At 37.5% G+C, this 22,905-nt stretch overlaps 1 protein-coding gene and 1 long non-coding RNA gene across 6 annotated transcripts in view; one reads left to right on the top strand and one right to left on the bottom strand.

Moving 5' to 3' along the window:
- LOC105385220 overlaps window positions 1–22,905 on the bottom strand; it is a 46,878-nt gene that overhangs the window by 13,232 nt on the left and 10,741 nt on the right. The window lies entirely within an intron of this gene.
- Window positions 14,384–16,569, top strand: LOC119694103. 5 transcript variants are annotated; one of them, XR_007266830.1, is made up of 4 exons: window positions 14,384–14,398; window positions 15,047–15,155; window positions 15,277–15,459; window positions 15,629–16,569. It is a non-coding gene; the product is annotated as an uncharacterized LOC119694103 (long non-coding RNA). The 5 variants fall into 5 exon arrangements; XR_007266829.1 differs by lacking the exon at window positions 14,384–14,398 and adding an exon at window positions 14,408–14,451; XR_007266828.1 differs by lacking the exon at window positions 14,384–14,398 and adding an exon at window positions 14,482–14,658.

The raw sequence follows: 22,905 nt of genomic DNA, 5'->3' as shown, positions 1-22,905 counted from the left end.
CAACATGCACCAGTGTACAGTGTACTGAATATTATGTATATTACGCTCCGTTCGCTGTTGTGACATCGCTTCCGCTTTCTTAGACACTATTTTGTAAAGGTTATTTTGCCGTACACTTTACACATTCGAGTTCTTTCACCAGCGGGCGAGACGGAACATGCTCTGTCCTTGTCACACGCTCGTTAACGTCGCATACCTACAACTATACGCGATGCCATCGTGTTGTGTCCCGCTGTGATAATGTGAGAATCATTTAGGCAGAACTTTCTGCGCTGAAAATATTGCAACATTTTCACTGAATATATTTTCGTTGGTACGGCGAATTTCAAACTTATTTCTTAACATTATATTTAGGTACATAAATTAGGTATAATAATCCTTTATCTTGAGATATAATCTACAGTTTTCCTGTAGAAGACGTAACCTCGGCCGTTTTTGTTAACCAGGAGGGATATGAAAACTTTTACGTCTATAATAAAAAGACTCTTAACCTTAACACAAAACAGAGTGTGTTTGTAGAAGTGTGTATGAAAATTTTACACTTAACTTTGTAATGAAGAGGCTGCGGCAACATTGTAAAGAAACATACACACACGTAATTATCATTATTATTAATATTATTTAACTCTTTATTGTACAAATATTACAAATAAAAGTACAAAGGGTGGACTTAATGCATTTAGTAAATAAAAATATATTATATTTCAGATCCTTTTACATTACAGACCCGTTTCGACTTCTACAAATCGTTGGATGTCATAAATTATTGTTATTAATTGATCATGTATTTTTTTTAGATAATTAGAGCGATTGATGGTGATAGTTAAGTCATATTTATAATAATAAATATGTGAGGATATCTCCCACACTGCCTTCCAAACCCAAGCTAGGCAGAACCTGTAATATGCGTATCGGACAGCGGATAAATATCTACATATATAGATATATTATTATAGGATATAGATAACAAAATTAAGTAGTTTCGCAGTTGATTGTAATTGGTTTACCGGCCATATCCTTCTTACTTGGATGTGGCCAAGTCTTTACTTTATATGAAACGTCACGACGGTATAATGTGTCAACTTGAAAGCTCTTCAAAAGCTCATGTACTTATGAGGACCCACTCCGGTGACCTTACCACAGTCATATACATTCAAAGTGCCCTTTTATCTCTTGAGACAAATAAAGGTGCTGCATATTTCGTGAATCCGCTTACAATATAGCGGCGGGTCTGGCCTCCAGAAAGCCTTTGTACTAAATTCTTGTTTTTATAGCACCGAAATACACCTGCATTTTTCCTAAATACCAGCATTTATACGCGTCTAGATTTATGCTGTAAGTAATTGCTTTTCTGTTATGTAACTGCAAACGCGAGTAAGTACTTTTAATTTAAACGAAGCACATATTTTAAATGGGTGGAGAGATTTTTAGAAACATACGTACGTACATAAGTTTACTCTACAACACATTTAATCAAACTCTAACCGGGAAATACCTACAGTCCTGCAACCAATTTTGAGTTACTTGGTCACAATATGAATTATGAACATCAAATGTAAATGTGCGGTTGTAATGTTTAAGCTCACCTTTACAACTGTGACGTGGGTAAATTTTCTAATTTCATGCTTCAGATAAACCAATTTATTTAATATGATGAGAGATGTACATTAGTACATTTTCGTTTTTATTGTTAAACTTTGCGTTTGAAATATTAGAATCATATTGATATTGATTTAATGAAATATAACTTTTTAAATTTCTTACATGTGTTATAGGTACGTTTGCCAGAGGCCAAAATCCACTTCGGTTCGCTGAGCCAGCAGAGTAAGTAAGTACCTACAAAATTGATAATGCGCATAGAAATCTTTGACAGATCGGTTGTTTTCGATTATGTCACACATGATATTGACTCCTATCCTATTTCTTTCGAACAAGGTGCAAAATGCAAGTGTTTTTTTAAGGCTCTTACGATTCAATGATTCGGGTGTGAAGATCTGCATGTGCATTATTAATTTTGGACAAGTGTAAGTCACACGCTTGCAGATTGAGAAACAGTATGAACATTTTAAATGGGACAGACTTGTGCTATCACTCTAATTGTATCTATAATGCTTTTCACTGTCATTTAAATGTAACGACCACCATTTCTATATTATATCTTTGTACACGTACGTGTATCTGGTCAATACCCGCCTAATTTATGTCATATTGTATATATGATCACAATATTTGGCATTGAATGGCGCGGTGGTTAGTCGGGACTCTGGGTTCAATTTCCGTTCTGAGACAATTTTCGTAAAATACCAATATTAGTTCTAGTATCCTGAGTGTGCACCAAAATGGCAGCCCGCCAGCTCTCATACATTATATGCAATAATTAGAATAGTAAAACCATTATCACTGAAAAGATAGTAATTGGCGCTCTAAAAGCACTGCTGGATTTTTAAAAGAATAAAAAACTAAATTACCGCTTTGCCTAGCCATTTTATAAAACAATAGATTTTCCATTGTGTGCTGGCAAGCGGGCAGATTGAGAGCGGGCTGGCTAAAAAAAAACAAAACACTAACGCCTGCGACCATCCACCACCGCGCAGGATGAATTACTTTAGAATGTGTTTGTTTGAACTCATTAATGACTTAAAATGGAGCCCTGAACCCTGCACCTTAGTGTTACTTTATAACTTAGGATAACTAGCAGTGCCGCGTGCACTTCTCGTATATTGATTTATTTTCTTTTCATTCAAAGCATTTGTAAATTTAAATGGTGAAAACATTGTTAGGTCTTAATAAAACAGACTTATAATAAACTACTATAAAATACGACTACTAGCTACGACTGCTACGAAAATGATACCAGTACACCTACGTGAAGATAGCGGTAAAAGTAAATTTTTATAAGGGCGAATATGTTTTCATGATTATGAAGAAATAAGTCATTTCAGCAGTATACTGTTATCACTACATGCTAGGGAATGCTGCAATGAACCTATATACATATTACACATTTAACAGTGTGCTCGAAATTAGTCAAAATTATTAATTATAAGGACACTCAATACGGCCGAATATTATTCATGTTTATGAAGAAATAAGCCAATCCAGCGGAATACTGTTATCACTACATGCTAGGAGATGCTGCAATTAACTTACTAACTACTATAACACCATTCAGAGTGCTCCGACAGATTAATTACCTAACAAGTTAATGTCAGTCATTAAAAAAAAAAAAAAAAACTAAATCCACCCAGATGAGTGTGTATATAACGGATAGACGATGGTAAATACATTATAAATCTATGTATGTCATCTTTGGGTTTGCTCAATTGACTTCAAAATAATCAATCAAAGATAAAAATCAATCAAAGCGCCTGAATAAATTATACAGGCAAAGAAGCAATAAAGTTGCTGCTATGTCGCCGTAAAGTAATTGTGACGTAATTAATCTCTCGGAGCACGTTGTTAAATGTGTTACATGTCTATAAGTTCATTGAAGTATTCTCTATCATGCAGTGCTAACAGAATTGGGGTGGATTGACTTATTCTTCATAATTATGCAACAATAGTCGCCCATATAGGAATTTCCATTATTATGTTATGTTAATCAAGTTAAAACTTGATAAGAACTAAATCTACCACTCATCGAGTGTATGTTATAGATAGACGATGGTATATAGATCGTAGCAATAACTACTTTATGTACGTATGTGGTCAAGGGACTTCAAAATAATGAATTAAGTCAGCAACAAATTTTAATATGGCCGAAGAAATTGTACCTAATGCAATGAATCTCTCGGAGCACGCTGTTAAATGTGTTACATGTCTATAAGTTCATTGAAGTATTCTCTATCATGCAGTGCTAACAGAATTGGGGTGGATTGGCTTATTCTTCATAATTATGAGACAATAGTCGCCCATATAGGAATTTCCATTATTATGTTATGTTAATCAAGTTAAAACTTGATAAGAACTAAATCTACCACTCATCGAGTGTATGTAATAGATAGACGATGGTATATAGATCGTAGCAATAACTATTTTATGTACGTATGTGGTCAAGGGACTTCAAAATAATGAATTAAGTGTAAGCAGCTAAAAAATGCTTTTGGCTCGGGAAGAAAGTGAAGGAACTTTTCACCATAATAATTATCTGAACCGTAGCCTAGTTGGATGTAGCTCCATATCAACCTAGAGGTTCGAGGATCGATTCCAGCTGAAGATCTTTTTTCTTTTTGTATTTTATTTTAATGGAGGTTACTTTCAACTTACAGTGAATGTGACCAGTTTATTTTTTGTAGATTTATTTTGGTTTCTTAATATGTAAATAAAAGATGCCAAGACAAATTTATTTTATTTTATACAAATACACATTAGAAACTACATCAACACAATCATGTTAAATTATTTTATATTGTTTATTATTGTTATAAGTAGGTATGATTAAGATCACAATGGTATTTCTAAATTTTTTATTTTTTTTCTTACAAAATTCTTAGCCTATATTCTGATTCAAGAATTCTGTATAGTGTGCTTATTAATAATAATCATTATTTATTTATTTTTCATTAACTAAGGTACAGTAAGAACTTTTACTCTGGTGTGACAAATAACATCGATAGCTTTACTTAATATCATAGCTCTTTTAAGTAAGAGCTCATTATATTATAATATATTGTGGTATTATAGTGCATGCATGACTGTGTACTGTGTTATCTAGGGTGAACGTAATTCAATTCTAATGGCCATTTAGGAATTATATTTTCAGTGATGCACACTTTCATGACGAGATGCAGGACGCGGAGATGACGTGGCTCGGACCACGTGAAGCTCGCTGCCGTCGACAGACTGAGATGGAGAACCGTTGTGTCTGCCCTTTCCCCCACGGGGGGTCATAGGACGCCAAGAAGAAGAAGACGCGCACTATCAAAGATTTTGACAGGAACTCCTGTCGTCACATGTTGCATCGTCATCTTCACCCAGGTGATCTGTTGGCAAGAAACGATACATTAATAAAAAGGCGTGCCAAATAAATAACATTTCTGTGTGAAATAAAAACTATAAAAATTCTCGCATACAAAGTGGCGCCTCTAGCGGAAACTATCATGAAACTTTTGACGGATAATATAGTATATAATATAGTAATACATTGCTGCACCTCATGTCTGCACGTATGGTGAAAAGATTAGACAGTCATTAGTATCAATACTCAATATCTTACCTGCATTATGGTGTTGTCGTCCTAAGGTACCCCAGTGGTACAGAGGGCCTTCACGAGAGTGCGCCACGCCGTCCTGTCCTCAGCAACCGCTCTGGCCTCCGTCCAGCTCAGGCCTTGCGCTCGCAGCTCGCCGTCCACTGTGCGCCGCCATGTGTGCACAGGGCGACCGCGTCTCCGATGGCCTCCTAGCAGTTTCCACTCGAAAGCGATGCTTGCCATGTTATCGGCTCCCCTTCTTATAGTGTGACCGATCCATCTCCATTATCGCAATGCGATTTCTTGCTCTATGGGCGACTGTTTACTGGATATAGCGCCGGCACCAATAAACATCTGAAATTTAATTTTAAAATGTGATAAATTTAGGATAGATATATATATAATTTAATATGGGTCCGGATAAATTTATTCACTATACTGGCTTTGGTCTAAATTTCCCACAATGCTGGATGTTGATACTTGGTATACAATAAGAGTAATACCCCAGGAGTCTCTATTCCAAATTTCAGGTTTAGGAGACAAATAGTTTCCGAGATATTCATGTTTAAAATCGAGGTCGAATTGTATGGGAAATGACAGATGAGGTTATAAATGCAACTTTTTTTTGTTTTTTTTTTAAATAGGCAATAGCTTTTTTCTACACAGCCAGGTGACCATATTAATATTTACAAATACAAATGCAGTCAAACCCTTGGGATCAAAACCTAAAGATAAGTGCGACGACGAGCAAAGCGAGGAGGAGCGTGTTAGGTGCACATGTTCATCGAAACCAAAGCGTAGCGCAGGGAAGCGGAGCGGAGCGCGAGCGTTTACGACACAGTTCCTGATGTTCCTATATGACATATTTATGTGTCAGTTCACCGAGAATGTATGGCACATCACATTATATAGTCAATATCTCAAAAACTACTTGTCTCCTAGATGTGGGGGTTGGAGGGGGAGGTTCCCCTCCCCTCCCCCCTTCCCCCCACACACCCCGTAACCCTTATTTCGAATGACGCTAATGGAAATTTTTACCCTTTATTGTTTTAAAATAATGTATTTCTACACTTACCTTCTCATTATAGAGGCATGGCCCGGGGGCAGCGGTGGCATTCCCGAAAAAATAGCCAAGCTGAAATTTAGAAGAAAAAAATAATTAAATTAAGATATAAGAAGAGATGTAAGAAGGCAAGCTGACAATGGGATGGTATATGTCTGAAAAGCCAATCATAAAGAACCAAATAAACTGCTTATATGTATTAAACCGATTGCATGTTGGCAAAATAAATATTTAAAAAATGATTTGGTTATAACCTATGGTCTATCTAACTGTTCAAGTGTGTCATATATATGTCGCAGGCATCTGGTTGAATCTCCTGTTTGATTGAACCGCTAGCCCGTTCATTGGATGAAGCTACTCAGTTGTATGACTAGGCCGAACGTTGATTGTACAAGCGTCACAAAACGTCCAACTAGTTAGCGGACTTAAAATCAGTCAGGTGGTGAATAAAACAAATATGGCGTCTAACAGCGAACAGCTGACACAAAAAGCACTTGTATTGTTATTTTGTGCAAATAAATTTGCTGTAAAGTGCATTAATTATGTTAAAATAGTGTGACAACATGGATTTACCTATCCTTACACTGCCGGCGGATAGTTTTAAAGAAAAAAATGTGCTGAAACTGGATAATTATGAACAACAATATCAAGGTATGTTTATTGTTTTTGTTTAGTTAATTTGTGAGATGAGAGCTTTTTAAGTCTTTTTGTTGACTCTTGTCTGGTCATGTTCATCCTAACCAGACATTACAAAGTTGCTATTCTATATCCCATTTAACGACTTCGCTGAATAACGTTCAGTCAAGACGTTGGACGTTACAGTCAACCACTTGACGAGTTGTTCTTCAGTCATACAACTGAATAGCGTCATCCAATGAACGGGCTAGCGGTTCAATCAAACAGGAGATTAAACCAGATGCCTGCGACATATATAAACTCACCATGTAAATGCAGACGTGCGGTCATCGCAAGGTTAGGAAAACACAAGACATATTTCAAGGTTATCTCATATTTACAACAATCGAATACAATACTCACATCACCCGAATACAATACTGGCATGGCACTTTGGTTTGCTACCATAATCTCCTTGATGCTCGTTGGATGAGATTATTTTCAATCATATTTACCTACATCTGTTCTCATTTGGGCGCTTGCGCCGCTATCCAAGTCTTGTTAACTGTAATAACTGTAATTCCCACTCCAGAAAACAACGGAAAAGCCATTGTTTTTCTTCACTTTCTGCTGATTGATCTGTTTATTTGGATAACTTTTTGTTTACATTGAGATTTGAAATGCCCAAACTGTTTAATAAAGATTTTTCTTCGTTCCTGCCTGTCAATGTCAATTCGCAAGACAATTCGCGCGGATTCATGATGATTTTTACAGTGTTGCCAGTCCCGTTGAACCATTTCGGACGGTATTTTACCTAAAAACGGACGGTTTCTTATAAAAAGGGACGGTTTAAAAAAATGTTACGATCTGTATGTGTGTGTATCAAATTAATAAGGCTGTTTTATCTTATAAGGCCGATAATAAAGAGTTATGAGCTGTTGATTTTTTGGTGATAGATATAGTTATAACTGTGTGATATATATATCGCGGGCTTCGTGCCAGAGGGGCGTAAGCGCAAAAAATCGATTTTGCGTTTTTCATGCCAATCGATTCCTATACTAGTAATACACGTTCTGTAATTTTTTGAAATTTTCAGTAAACTAGATTTTGAGATATTAATAAATAACATAAAGGCGTATACGATGTATCAATAATTTTATGTCGTGTCAAAAAGGCGTATAGACGGCGTATAAACATCAGTAGGACGCATTTAAATAATTTCGCCATGTCAGAGAGGCGTATAGACGGCGTATAAGCATCAGTGGGGCGCATTCAACTAATTATCGCCATGTCAGATAGACGTATGTGCATATTGTTAACAAAATAAAATGACAATATGCTTTCACTGTTGATATTGATGCCTAGTCCTTTCCAGTCCAGAGTTTTAATACATCTTCTAATGTATCACGGAACAGTATCGGAGAAATTACGTCCTCTTCCCCTTTGCCTATGGATAGATCTTGTGGCTGGATCTATGCTTGGACAGTAATCGTTTCAGTGTCATTAGGCACTTCAGCGCCTCGATGTGTCAATCTATTGGACATATCGCTCCGTGGGCCCGGACCACTTGCCGCCGTACCTGGTGCGAGATTCCAGGGAGGTGTTGGTGGGGCCTCTCACGTATGTATATAACTTGTGTCTGGAGAACTCAACGTTTCCCGTGAGATGGAAAACATCTCGCGTGATTCCTGTACCCAAGGGAGGCGGCGGATCTAGCGTAGCGGACTACAGACCGGTTGCAGTGTCATGTACCTACGCAAAAGTCTTTGAGTCGGCCCTGTTCAGCATTGTGTACGATGAGGTCCGGCCGCACCTGGCGGACGCCCAGCACGGGTCCAGACCGGGTCGCAGCACCACCAGTAACCTTTTGAACTTTATGTCATACCTAGTACCGCACGTTGACGCAGGTATACAGGTGGATGCAGCGTACTTCGACTTCAGGAAGGCGTTCGACACCGTGGACAACGACGTGCTGCTCGTGAAGCTGGCCGCGGCGGGGTGCACACAGAAGACGCTTAAGTTTTTTGCTAGTTATATGAAGGACCGGAAACAATACGTCCAATGCGGAAATAGCGTATCCGATGTGTACCATACATATTCTGGAGTGAGTCAGGGGAGTAATCTTGGGCCTCTTGAGTTTATTCTACTTATTAACGACCTTCCAAACGTGGAAGGCAAGGCTCAGTGTCTCTTGTTTGCGGATGACCTGAAACTTTTTACAAAAGTCACAGGCGAGGAAGATCATGACCATCTACAGCGCGATATAGACAGTGTAGTGGAGTGGGGTCGACAGAACAAGCTCTACTTCAACGTCTCCAAGTGCAACGTGATATCATACAGCCGGAGCCGCTCCCCCCGCGCGCGCCAGTACCTGGTGGATGGAGGCGCCGTGCAGCGCGTGACGGAGGTGCGCGACCTGGGCGTGCACATGTCTGCAGACCTCACATTCACTCAACATATTGTCAAGGTCTGTAAGAAGGCGTTCCAGACGTTGGGGTTCGTTCTCAGGACAACCAACAATTTTACAAGTACTGCAGCTGCTAGAACACTGTACAATGCGTTGGTCCGCAGCAAACTAGAGTGTAATGCAGTGGTCTGGGCACCCCATGAAGCAAAATATAATCTCATGCTAGAGAAAATCCAAAATAAATTTACTAGATTTCTCTACATGAAACTCCATGGGGTGTATCCTAAGTACCCGTTGATGTACCCCACTTTGTTTGTCCTGGGTATGGTGGGGTATAACCAGTTAGGCGGGAACTAGCTCTGGTATCCTACTTGTTTCGAGTGTGGCGAGGTAAGGCTGATAACATGGTATTGCTCATGAGGTTTCAACTGCGGGTGCCCAATGACTCACTCCGGAAGCGCGAGGGCCGACTGTTCCTCGTTGACAGCGGAAGGACTAATCTCCAACAGCAGGCTCCATTGACGCGAGCAATGGGGTTGCTCAATAGGATCCACGATCACGTAGACCTCTTCCACTGCTCGCTGAGTGAATTCACACGAACTGCATTATATATATATTTTTTTTTTATGTAGCCATTTCAGTGTCCCACTGCTGGGCAAAGGCCTCCCCATGTTCACTCCACACGTCTCTATTGTCAACATTATATGTAATTTGTTATTTATAATTTATAGTCTGTTTTGTTTTAATTGTTATTAGGATATGTTCTAAGTTGTAACTTAAATTTTAATATTATTTATCAACACTACTGTATTGGTTTAGCTGTAAGAGTAGCGTAGTTATGGTTTAAATAAATAAATAAAAAAAATATATCTGTAAGGATGCCAGAAAAGCCCAAATCTCGACGGAGTCAAAATTTTCGTAGTCTACCAAAGCTAGACACAGAGGCCGATTATATTCTTCCTTCTTCTGTATAATCTGCCGAACAATGTGTGTATGTGGTCTACGGTGCTATAACGCCCACGAAATTCGGCATGCTCCACCGGCTGAAATTCATCAAATCAAGTCTCGTGATGACTGTTATAAATGTACATAAACATTTTATTCACGTGGTCAAGAGTGTGATCAGTCTATAGGTTTTTAAGAGCAATTTGTCTCCTTTCTTGAAAAACAATAGACCTACACATCTGGGGTTCTGGCTGTTGCGCATGTGAAGCGTACAATCGGGCATAGAAGTCCTTGATCGCTGCGAGTATCTCTAGAACAACTGAGTTACGAGACTTGGTTTTTTTGACAAGTATTGTTTTTGATGGGATTACTTATATGCGGTCAGATTTTCACGTCAGACCTTATGGTTCGAAACACATTCAGTTAAGTTCATACAACCCCGAATTAAAAAGAGACGACACTAGTTTTCTCACTGAGTATGAGCGAGACAAGGCATAATGCCATCAAAAATGAAAAAAATATAATTATTAACAAACAAAAACCCGACTGCACGCTAAAAAGTTGAAAACAAGCCCCAATGTTAATGGAAATTATCGTAGGCGGGGCCCAGCAGAGGGTTCACCATTTAGCTGAATGTTACCTAGAAAGGTGTGTGGCCTTGTGTGGCGGTCAAGTTGGTCCCCGCCTGCGATACTTTCCATTAACATTGGGGCTTGTTTTCATATTTTTAGCATGCAGTTGGATTTTTTGTTTGTTTATAAAAAAAAAATATTTGTAATTTTTTTGTTGTTTTTATTTTATGAAATTTTATGTCAGTAGTCGGGTACTACTTTATGAACATATTTTTATTATTTAAAAAATTTTGGTGTTGTGTATTAAATACCTACAATATGCATATTTTTGTTATGTGCTAATTAAGCTGTGTCATTTGATATCCCACACGGCATAATTGGAAAAATATTATTTTTTTGATCATCACGTGCGCTATATACATTTTAATGTGATGTAACATAGCCTATAACCATTGCGCTATCAATGCGCTTCTAACGATACCTCCTACATCGAAATCTATCAAGCCGTAGAAACAGACAAACATCCATACATACAATCGAGAAACATTACCTTCCTCCTTCGGCAGTCGGGTAAAAAGCCTCGCAAGCATAATTTTTTTTGTGAGTTATACCAAGTCGGTTTATTTTATCATTTTCTACTAACGGGTTCTCCCATTTTAAGTTATAACGTAATTCCTTAATTCAACATAAATAAGCTTGTAGTGACCATATTCATAGGTACATATAAAAAATCTTGTAATAAAAAATTTCTTCCTTTAAAAAAGGCGGCAAAGGTTTTCTATCTTTAAGGTTCGTCTGTGTGGCTGGCCTCAGAGTCAGGTTCTGCTGTAGCTGAAGCTTCTTGCAGTTGGTAATCGAGCATAGTGCGTACCACGCCGGAGCAGCGTAGGTAATACGGAAACGCATGTATGTTTTAAAGATCCTTAGCTTCTTGCGCAGGGGGAGTCGGAAAGCCAACATGGGACAGAGCATAGCCCGTGCGGCCTTCGCCTAGTAGACTGAGTTGACCGCTTGCACACTCATGGTGAGCGTGCGCTCGATTTTCACCCCCAGGGGCCCCAGGTACTTGACTGAGACGAAATGACTTCGGAGTTGCAGCTTCTTAGCCGGCGGCGTGCAGGCGGCGGACAACATCGCGGGGCGGTGCCCACGTTGACCACCACTTTTCCAGCCATTCCGGCAGGTGATCCAGTTTTGATACGGCCAGGTTTTCCTTCTGAGATGAGACAAACTACACGCTTTCGTCGGCAAGGAGTGCCAACTCCATTTCGTCTCCACGTATTCACCTCACCATCAGTAATTTTACCAGCCATTGTTAGGATGTCGTCCGTTTAGGCCACGTAGAGTCAGGCAGCTGCTCTGAGGAAGTCCAGCACAGATCTTGCGCAGGGTGGAATCGGTGTCCTCGACTAAAACGTAGAACCACCGTTCGGCCAGGAATGAAGCCGCTGTCTGCACAATTACTAGCAACGTGCTTGTATAAGACAGTTTGTACAGCAGTCCCGCATGCCACACACGATCGAACGGTCGCAGAACTCGCAGACGATGACGGTCCTTGTTGCGTTCAAAGCCTAAACTCAGAACTAAGTTCAAACTTATTAATGCTGGTTTTGATGCCATCTATCACCCGTTTTCTTTTGCAACACGACTTACAGGGCCACCACGTGTTTGGTCGTTTTATTCGTTATACATACCTGTTTTATAATTACTATTGTTTTAATAAAACATTCACAAAATTAATCATTTCAGAACCAAAGAGTCATATATTACACACATTTGGGTCCTTTGTTTTATACACATATTTGGGTCCTTTGTTTCTTTTTCTTGAATATAATTAATAATTTCAGAGCCATGGAGTCATATATTACACACAATTTGTTCATTTGTTTCATTTTCTTGAGTATAATTTTATTTTAATTCGAACCAAATAGTCATAAATAGAGGTATACCGTGGTTATTTTATATTTTAGTAGACATACACAAGCCAAAATTCAACTTAAATACTATTTTCCCCGAACCATACAGTCCGTTGTTATAACAGGTAGGTATAGGCATTTTTTTAAAGTGATATTTTATTTTCTTGACCAAAAGGTCCGATGTTAACAAAAGCCTTGCCTTTTAGTCTAAAATCTATACAGCCGTAAGGTCTTTTATTGACGTGAGCCTCTAAGTTACTATTTATAGTCGAAAAATGGGGCTGATCTCCATACTCAAAGATACAAAACTTGATTTGTCGCTAATATTGCATAAATATTGTCTTCAAATGAAACGATTTTGTATTTTCATTAACTAGCCGAGCGAAATAATGTAGGTATTTCGACCCCAAAACCAACATCTGTGTTTGTTATATACAGTAGTGAAAGTTTATTTTCGCTCTACTGAAAAGTTGCAAAAATGGATATCGGCCCTCTTGGTTCTGATGTCGAGAATTTGTAGTTTCTTCCATAAATCCTTCATACTCGTAGCACTTTTGATGTGGACATACAATGACGGGTCGATCGTTAAAATTAACTTGGGGTTGGTGTAGGTATAGGTACAATTTGGACTTATTTCGTTCGTTAAACAAATAGATCACCAATCGCATCACAAGATTTCTTATATATACCTATGAATATGGTTACTACAAGCTTAGGTATGTTGAATTAAGGATTTTTTTATTACTTAAAATAGGAGAACCCTTTAGTAGGTAGAAACAGAAAAAATAAACCGACTTTTTTACGTTTGGAAGACTTGGCTTTTTTTACAAGTTATGTTTTTGTTTTGATGGCATTATGCTTTGCCCCGCTCATACTCTGTGGGAAAACTAGTGCCGTCTCTTTTTATCTCGGTTACCGCGCTATCGTTGTGTGAGTGAGCCTGTCTATGCCGCCGCCCGCGCCGCCGCCACCACCGTGCCGCGCAGACAATGTATTTTGCCGAATTACCTACCTATGCCTACCTACCTATTTGATTTCGAGAAATTTGACAGTAAGAGAGTGAAAAGTAATATAGGTTTGATTTTGTTTTAATTATAATATGACCTACGTAAGCACCGAATGCACGTTGAAATAATAATTTCGTTTATTTCAGATAATTTAAATCCATAAAATTTGTTAGCAACAGTGAGTCTTAGCCTATATTAGTAGATAATATCAATGATTAAAAATAGGATATAATATGAATGTCAAAAAAGTAATTTATTTTTTACGCATGGCAATTTTTATGATGAAATGAATTAAATTTCCTGCATCATAAAAATTGCCAAGCGTAAAAAATCAATATCTACCATTAATATTATCACATTTTATGATTATAAAAGCAGTTCTTTACGAATCATTGGATTTTATTTTGTTGATAAATTTATACGAGAATTTTATCGATATTTTAATATGAATAAATGAAAATTTCAATAAACAATTTATTCCAACAACTTATTTTGTGGGATTTAAAATCGATATTAATCTTATCAAGTATGGAGGAACGACTTTTTTATTCAACGTTGAAGAAAAGTATTGTCACTTTTGACATTTACCATATTTTTTTTCTGTTGAAAACTTTAGCCGAAATTGTCTGAACTGTTTGAAAAGAAGTTTCTTATGTTTACTGTTTGAAAAGAAGTATCCAAAGTAAGTATCATATACCTAGATGGTTTGAATATAAAGATTGCGATACTCAGAAGGTATTGTACCTAATATTAAATTTATTTACTTATGTCGAATTGTTTTAGAATTACTACTGACAAAGCTACTTATGCTTATCCAGTTGGTTACACTGCACATGACTGTTGTACATTGTGATTATACTTCCACACCCAGCCTGGAAGCACCCAGCTGCCTAAAGGGCGCTCCACATTCTCAAGAGAATCTCCCGAGAACGCGAGAAACATGTGAGAAACGTGAATGTGGAAGCGATTTCTCAAGTTCTCGCGTTGTTCCCCAGCTTTACTCCACTTTTTGTCGGTATTTTGGCGCGAGACAAAGGAGCGCGAGAACGTCAGAACAGGCGAGAACGTAGCGCGCGCGCCGCCGACTTGAACGGAAGTAATTGTGTACTTTGTGGCGTCCATCGTCATCGAACGCGAGAACTGTAGTGAGAACTATTTAAGAACTTTGTGAGAGTGTGTACCCAAAGAAGTTCTCCCTACAGTACTCGCAGAGAATCTCCGGAGATTCTCGCGTGAATGTGGAGCGCCCTTTAGAAAGTTCTTACAGCGGGCTGCTTTCTTTGACTATCAATGATAGGGTAATAATTTGGTGCTACCCCTTAAATTACAGATGCTTCCCCTTGGTGACGAGAATGCCGCACCGCCAGCAACAGCCACTGGGACTAGTGCTGGTGCTGTTGCTACAAATAGTGCTTTGCCCGACAGAATTGAAATTATGTGTAAGTTTGTATAATTATTAATGAATAAAAGTGTTATAAGCACTGGATAGATATAAGCCTTAGTATAGATTAAAAAAAACTTAATTTATTTTGATCCATTAAACATCTTTCAAAATTTCAGGAACTCCCAGAGGCACAGAGGCTGAAGCCAAAGGAGACTTGATGGTTTTGCAGTGCGAGCAGATACAATGCGATAGCGAGAAGGCGGAAGCCATGAAAATGGTAGCTGCAGCAGTAAATACACAAACTGCTGTAAATGAGGGACACAATGCCAGATTAATGGCATTCATAGAAGCAGAAAAAGGTAGATAGTATTCCTAATTGTAATTCATTAATGAATCGTAATTAATATAACAAAAACATGTCTTTAAATGCATCAACATGGTACCTAATAGGACCTATAGTGGATATATTGTCAAATAAATCCGTATCATAATTAATTATAATATAATATTTTTATTATTAAATTTCAGAAACTCGGTCGCAGTCGTGGGCGCGGTCGTGGGCGCACCAAAAAATTTCCTTGAGCATATAGAGCCTTTCAGCGGCTGAGTATTCCAAATCGCCGAGTCGTGTGGGCTACACACTTGCACGCCATGACTTGCATGACTTGCATCCACACTTAAAATGACGAGATTAGCGTCACATATCTGTAAAAACTAACTGTGATTATAAGGCCCTACATTATAGGTAATTTGTTAGTTTTTAAAGACTACTAGATTACTACTTAATTATAAATAATTACCAACTGAGATTTTCTAATTTCCTATAATTATGTAATAACTTGATTGTTAATGAATTATTATGAGAATACTCAAAGACTTATATGAGGAATAATACTTTTATGATTAATATTATTAGTTTTATAAAGTTTTGTTGTTTTCCAAGATGATTTAGTCAGCAGTGATATCTGCCTTTAGAAAGCATATAGGTAATTTGTTATTCTAGGAAAGAGACTATAGAAATTCCAATCGCCATCTGTTGGTCACTTGGGTGCAACAACACTCATCGCAATAAAATAAAAATAATTTAATATGATGATATAGTTTCTAATGTGGATTTGAACAAAATAAATACATTTTGGCTCAGTAACTTTTATTTACATAGGTACACTGATAAATAAAATTATTTTAACTAGCTACTGGATCAATATATTATAAATGTAATTATTATTTCAAAGTAAGTTGTCATACGGTACAGTTGATTTTGATGTTTATTGATACACTTAGTAGTTCATACTCATAGCATCATGATGCGTCATCAATTCATCATCAAATACGTAGGTGGCCTAATGCTAATTATAATAGCTAATTATAAGTACATCGCGTCTGCGTCATTTGCACGAATTATATTATTTATAGAGTACTAGATAGTTAATTAAAATGTACATACATGGCGCTTTTATGAGATATTTCACCTATGAGTTATGATTATTATTAATAAGCACACTATACAGAATAGAATATACACTCGCGAGCAACCAAATCGACTCAAGCCTTCACGGCGCACATATACATTGATTTTCCTAAAACGATAAATGGTAAATATAAAAGTGATATGTCATTCGAAAGCTGAAGAATTAGGCTTTCAATTAAGATCAATACCATAAAAAAAAACTAAGCGCAGATTTAATGACGCATTTTAATTGCCCGTCAGTGTTAATTACCTCATTAGGAATCCACGCCTTGCGCTACCTGATCCCGCTATAAAACCTTTCCACATCCGGTGTACCTTATCAGTCGCTTGTTGCAAGTTGACCGGTACACATCTCGTTGCATTGTATTCCTTGTTTTCGCAAACCCATGGATACCACACCAGAAGAAGCTGCTCAAGTTGTTGCCTTGCTGCAACAAGGGTTAAGTCAGCGAGCAGTCGCTGCCCAGCTCCACTTGAGCCAGTCTGCTGTATCCCGAGTATACAGACGGTTCCAAGAGACTGGTGCCTTCAATCGAAGACCAAGAACGGGCCGCCACCGCTGCACTTCAGAGAGAGACGACCGCTTCATTGTCTCAACCTCGCTGCGCAATCGACACCTTACGGGCGTTGATGTGCAGCAAGAACTGAGACGTGTACGACAAGTGGCTGTCAGCGAGTGGACAGTGAGAAGACGCTTGAAGGAAGCCAACTTGACACCAAAAAGACCTGCATCAGGCCCCAAATTGACTGCAGGCCACCGACAAGCGCGTCTTCAGTTTGCTCGAGAGCATCTCGATTGGAGCATTGCGCAATGGCGGTCGGTCCTGTTTACTGATGAGTGCAGAGTGTGTCTGCATGGCAGTGACAGGAGAGGCCGGGTCTACCGGCGTCCGGGGGAACGATTTGCCCAATGTTGTTTCGCTGAAACAGTAGCATATGGCGGCGGTTCCTGCATGATGTGGGCTGGTATTTCTCTAGAGGGAAAAACCGCACTTGTTTTCGTGCCTGGAGGCGGCCGAGGAGGCGGGTTAACAGCTGATCGGTACATCACCGACATTCTACTCGGTCATGTTGTGCCCTATGCAGAATTTGTCGGTGAAGACTTCGTGCTAATGCACGACAATGCCCGCTGCCACACGGCACGAGTCAGTCGGCAGTTTCTGAGAGAGAAGGAATTGCGCACGATGGACTGGCCTGCGCTCAGTCCTGACCTGAATCCCATCGAACACTTATGGGACGAGCTCAAAAGAAGAGTTCGGGCCAGGAATCCAGTCCCTGCAAGCGTGGACGAGCTGAAGACAGCTTTATTAGAGGAGTGGGACGGCATTCCTCAGGAAACTGTCAAAAAGTTGATAAGGTCTATGAGAAACAGGCTGCAGGCTGTAATTAGGGCAAGAGGGGGCAATACAAAGTATTGATTTAAATAAATAAATTTTTATCTTAACATTTTTTGTTTAATTTGTATAATACGATACCCATACCCTTTTTTCCTAAATTCCCGTTTTTCCTACAATTGCGTTCAGACATCATTTATTTCAAAAATGATGAATGGATTTCAATAATAATGATATCAAATTAAAGCTGACATCTTAAGCTTTTAAATGACATATCATTTTTATTATTTCTATTCATAATTTTACTTGTATTAATGTATGTTTGCGCCGTCAAGGCTTGAGTCGATTTGGTTGCTCGCGAGTGTAGGCTAAGAATTTTGTAAGAAAAAAAATAATAAATTTAGAAATACCATTGTGATCTTAATAATAATCATACCTACTTATAACAATAATAAACAATATAAAATAATTTAACATGATTGTGTTGATGTAGTTTCTAATGTGGATTTGTATAAAATAAAATAAATTTGTCTTGGCATCTTTTATTTACATATTAAGAAACCAAAATAAATCTATAAAAAATAAACTGGTCACATTCACTGTAAGTTGAAAGTAACCTCCATTAAAATAAAATACAAAAAGAAAAAAGATCTTAAGCTGGAATCGATCCTCGAACCTCTAAGTTGAAATGGAGCTACATCCAACTAGGCTACGGTTCAGATAATTACTATGGTGAAAAGTTCCTTCACTTTCTTCCCGAGCCAAAAGCATTTTTTAGCTGCTTACACTTAATTCATTATTTTGAAGTCCCTTGACCACATACGTACATAAAATAGTTATTGCTACGATCTATATACCATCGTCTATCTATTACATACACTCGATGAGTGGTAGATTTAGTTCTTATCAAGTTTTAACTTGATTAACATAACATAATAATGGAAATTCCTATATGGGCGACTATTGTCTCATAATTATGAAGAATAAGCCAATCCACCCCAATTCTGTTAGCACTGCATGATAGAGAATACTTCAATGAACTTACAGACATGTAACACATTTTACAGCGTGCTCCGAGAGATTCATTGCATTAGGTACAATTTCTTCGGCCATATTAAAATTTGTTGCTGACTTAATTCATTATTTTGAAGTCCCTTGACCACATACGTACATAAAGTAGTTATTGCTACGATCTATATACCATCGTCTATCTATTACATACACTCGATGAGTGGTAGATTTTGTTCCTATCAAGTTTTAACTTGATTAACATAACATCATATTTTCCTATATGGGCGACTATTGTTTCATAATTATGAAGAATAAGCCAATCTACCCAAATTCTTTTAGCACTACATGCTAGAGAATACTTCAATGAACGTATAGACATATAACACATGTAACAGCGTGCTCGGAGAGATTAATTACATTACAATTACTTTACGGCGACATAGCAGCAACTATGTATGAGTCACGTCATGCGCACTCACCCCTCAGCAGCAACTTAGCAAAGTACCAAGAATGGGAGGTGTAACTGCTGCTAGCTGCACTTTATAAGGCGCACGCTACGCCGTTTAGTAATTGTGACTTTATTAATCTCTCGGAGCACTCTGTTAAATGTTTTATATGTCTATAAGTTCATTGAAGTATTCTCTATCATGCAGTGCTAACAGAATTGTGGTGGATTGGCTTATTTGGAAAAACATATTCGGCGGTACTAAAAATTGCTGCCGAATTTTCTGCTGCCAAGTTCACAGACCTACCAGTACTACCTCAATGCTACGCGTGCTACGAAATTGCTGCAACAGCTACGAAAATGCTACGTATAATTTAATCTATAAAAAAACTAATTTGGTTACCTTGGTTTAACTAAATTCTTAATCTATAGTTCTTTATAACATACTTTGTAAAAGAACAATTACAAAAATCACCAGAAACTTAATGAAATTAGCTAATGAGCAGAGTTACCCGAGCTCGGAGTAAGATGAACGAGCAAACTTAGTAATATTAAACTAATTTGTGGCTGTAAATCATAAGAAGTGGCCGTAACAGGCAATTAACTCAGGTGTTTCGATGCAACGACGCAGCATGCACTGAGCTTATACACGATTATTATACCTAATATCCATTATCCAAGCACGGATAAAAAAATGTATACAGGTTGTTACAAATGTATTATAAAGCCGCTACATTATGGCTCAAGGGATCATTCTAAATTCTAAACACTTGTGTTAATAAAGTTTCTATGGCGAACCAAAACAATTTTTTAACGAGTTTGATTATTAATGTTATCTTTATTTCTTATAATTATTTAATAATAATATCACTCATGATAATAAGGACGCCCATTTATGTATGATTTCTGTTTGTGTTTGTGCGATAAAGTCCATCAAAACCATGAGCATGACAAAATATATCGTTCTTAGAGCTAATGACACAATGTAATGTTCTTGAACTTTATGCATGGTGCTATGTGTATGACTTTTAATATAATTATGAAACGTGAAAACACTGAAACAATCATGTTGCTTTGAATTCGGTCCAACTATTGTTACGCTGACTAAGCAAACAAAAATAGTTAGTTTTGTTTGTTTATTAAGTTAAACTGCGACACGCCGGGTAAAACATTTCAAAAACATTCCGTGAAAAGTCAAACATCATTTCGAGATTTTATATCGAGCGTTGTGATTAACCGAGTACGTTAAACTCATTGTTTATTTTGTAACGGGATGTTTAATTAGGTTGGTCATTAATGAAAAAGCAACATTTTCATAAATGCCTTCGTGAATTAATCATTATCATTTACCAACCACTCAATGACACTTGAAAGTACGTAATATATCGTATGTTTGTCAATCATTATTGATGATGTGTTGTTATTTATTGTTGTGTTCCGTGCCACTGCTAGGAGGTTATGTGATTAATTATTAGGTTCATATAGTCTGCTCGGTTGGTACGGTTTGTTTCCATATTTTTATTAATATATAGTATACTAGCTGTTCCCGCGCGCTTCGCTTCGCCTTAAAAAGTTTTCCCGTGGGAATTCCGGGATAAAAAGTAGCCTATGTTCTTTCCCAGGGTCTAGACCGTATGTATACCAAATTTCATCCAAATCCGTTCAGTAGTTTTGGCGTGAAAGAGTAACAGACAGACAGACAGACAGACAGACAGACAGACAGACACAGTTACTTTCGCATTTATAATATTAGTTAGGATAGTCTTATGAGCTACTTATTATGATCGCCAAAGGTTTCAATATATCGAAATACGGTTCGAGTTTACCATACTCCGAGCGTCCATCTGTGTCTTTAAAATTGCTTTTATATATACTATATATACAGGGTGAGTCATTCATAGGTGCATATACGGAAGTATATTACAGAGCTCTTCATTCTGAACAACTTTTGTTATAATGAACTTGGGATATAACGAAAAAAATGATGCTTCCCCATACAAAAAATGGTTGTTTACGTGACACTGTCGATATTTTTTAGGGAATATCCCAAGGTCACCCAATAGAATAGAATATAATAAATGTTGTTCAGAATGAAAAGCTCTGTGACATACTTCCGGATGTGCACCTATGAAAGACTCATCCTGTATATCAAATAGATGAATCTCACTAAATCCAAACGGAGATATCAAATATTAGTCCAGGACATTAATTAATCCACTGGTTAGGTTACAATACAAGCTGTCAATCAAACGGCAAAAGTCATTTTGGTTTTTACGAAATAAATTAATATTTTACAAAAAAAATATTCACAAAATATTGACTACTAGTTTCAATGGAAAGCAAAAATAGAGATGGAATATTGAATGACCAATATTAATGAATTATTTTATTATATCCGGATGTTGGTGGCCATAATATTTCAGTCTTAATTGAATCGTCATCCCTTTGTGACCCTCTGACAAGGTAAACAATTGAAACGCTGATCCGTCCAGGATTGAACTCAAGACTTCAGACTTTCGAGATGATTAAATTTAGAATGTACCTACAAGACATTAGTTATTAAGGTTACTTTATAAAATATTCATCGTATTATCGTCGGTGAATGTCAACTATTGTCAAATTAATTTACGAGTTCAATAACTCTATCTACCGATGACGGGTAGTTTTTCATACGATTTTGACAGGTAACTTTTAATGCGTCAAAATAGTATGAAAGTAACTACCACTAACATAAAACATACATAATAACAACTAACATCGGTAGATAGAGTTATTTAAAATGGCAGTATGTGGTCAAAAGTCATGTAGTTTGACTTTAATCGAAATATTATAATGTTTTCATAGTATACATATTTACATTGATTCGAATTATACACAGAATCACCGGTTATATCGAAGTTATCAAGAAAAATCTAAAATTTCTCAATTTTGGTCGGATAATACCAAGATGGCGGCTGAAAAAATATTCGCAGCTTGCCGTACGGCCAGTTTCCCACATCTTTTAGCGAATATTAGGCAAATCTAAAAAACTATGTTTAAGATTGTCTCTCCACGAAGGAAGGCCTATGGGGCAATACCTTCATCTCTCACACACACTAAAAGGGCAATTTGCAAGTCTGTTTTAGTAATTAACAGGTTCATTAAAATTCAAGCAGCTGAACTTAAGTACGCTCTCCAGATAGAAATTCACCGCTAAAGTGTTTCTTGGATGTGTAGACGATAACATTATGATTTGAGATGATGTTTCTCATAGTTTGGTACTTGTATGTTTTTTATTTAGCAAAATAAGTACAAGTTCCTTAGAATGACCATTTGAATCATCTTCTAACGGGATTACGTTAACTTATGGGACACCCTATATATCTGTCAAAATAGAAAATTTTGCGTCTATGATAAGTTCAATGGCATTTGGATCGGATCAGCGGTTGGACCCGTCCAACTCCATTTTATTATTTTTGTTCTATAGAATAGCATACAATACCTAATCGAAAATAATCCACCTTTATAAATTTATGTAGCAAGTTATAGCAACCCCTATTAAAGG

The sequence above is a fragment of the Plutella xylostella genome, chromosome 12, assembly GCF_932276165.1.
Source record: "Plutella xylostella chromosome 12, ilPluXylo3.1, whole genome shotgun sequence".
Taxonomy (NCBI): domain Eukaryota; kingdom Metazoa; phylum Arthropoda; class Insecta; order Lepidoptera; family Plutellidae; genus Plutella; species Plutella xylostella.
This window is presented reverse-complemented; position numbering and strand designations above follow the sequence as displayed.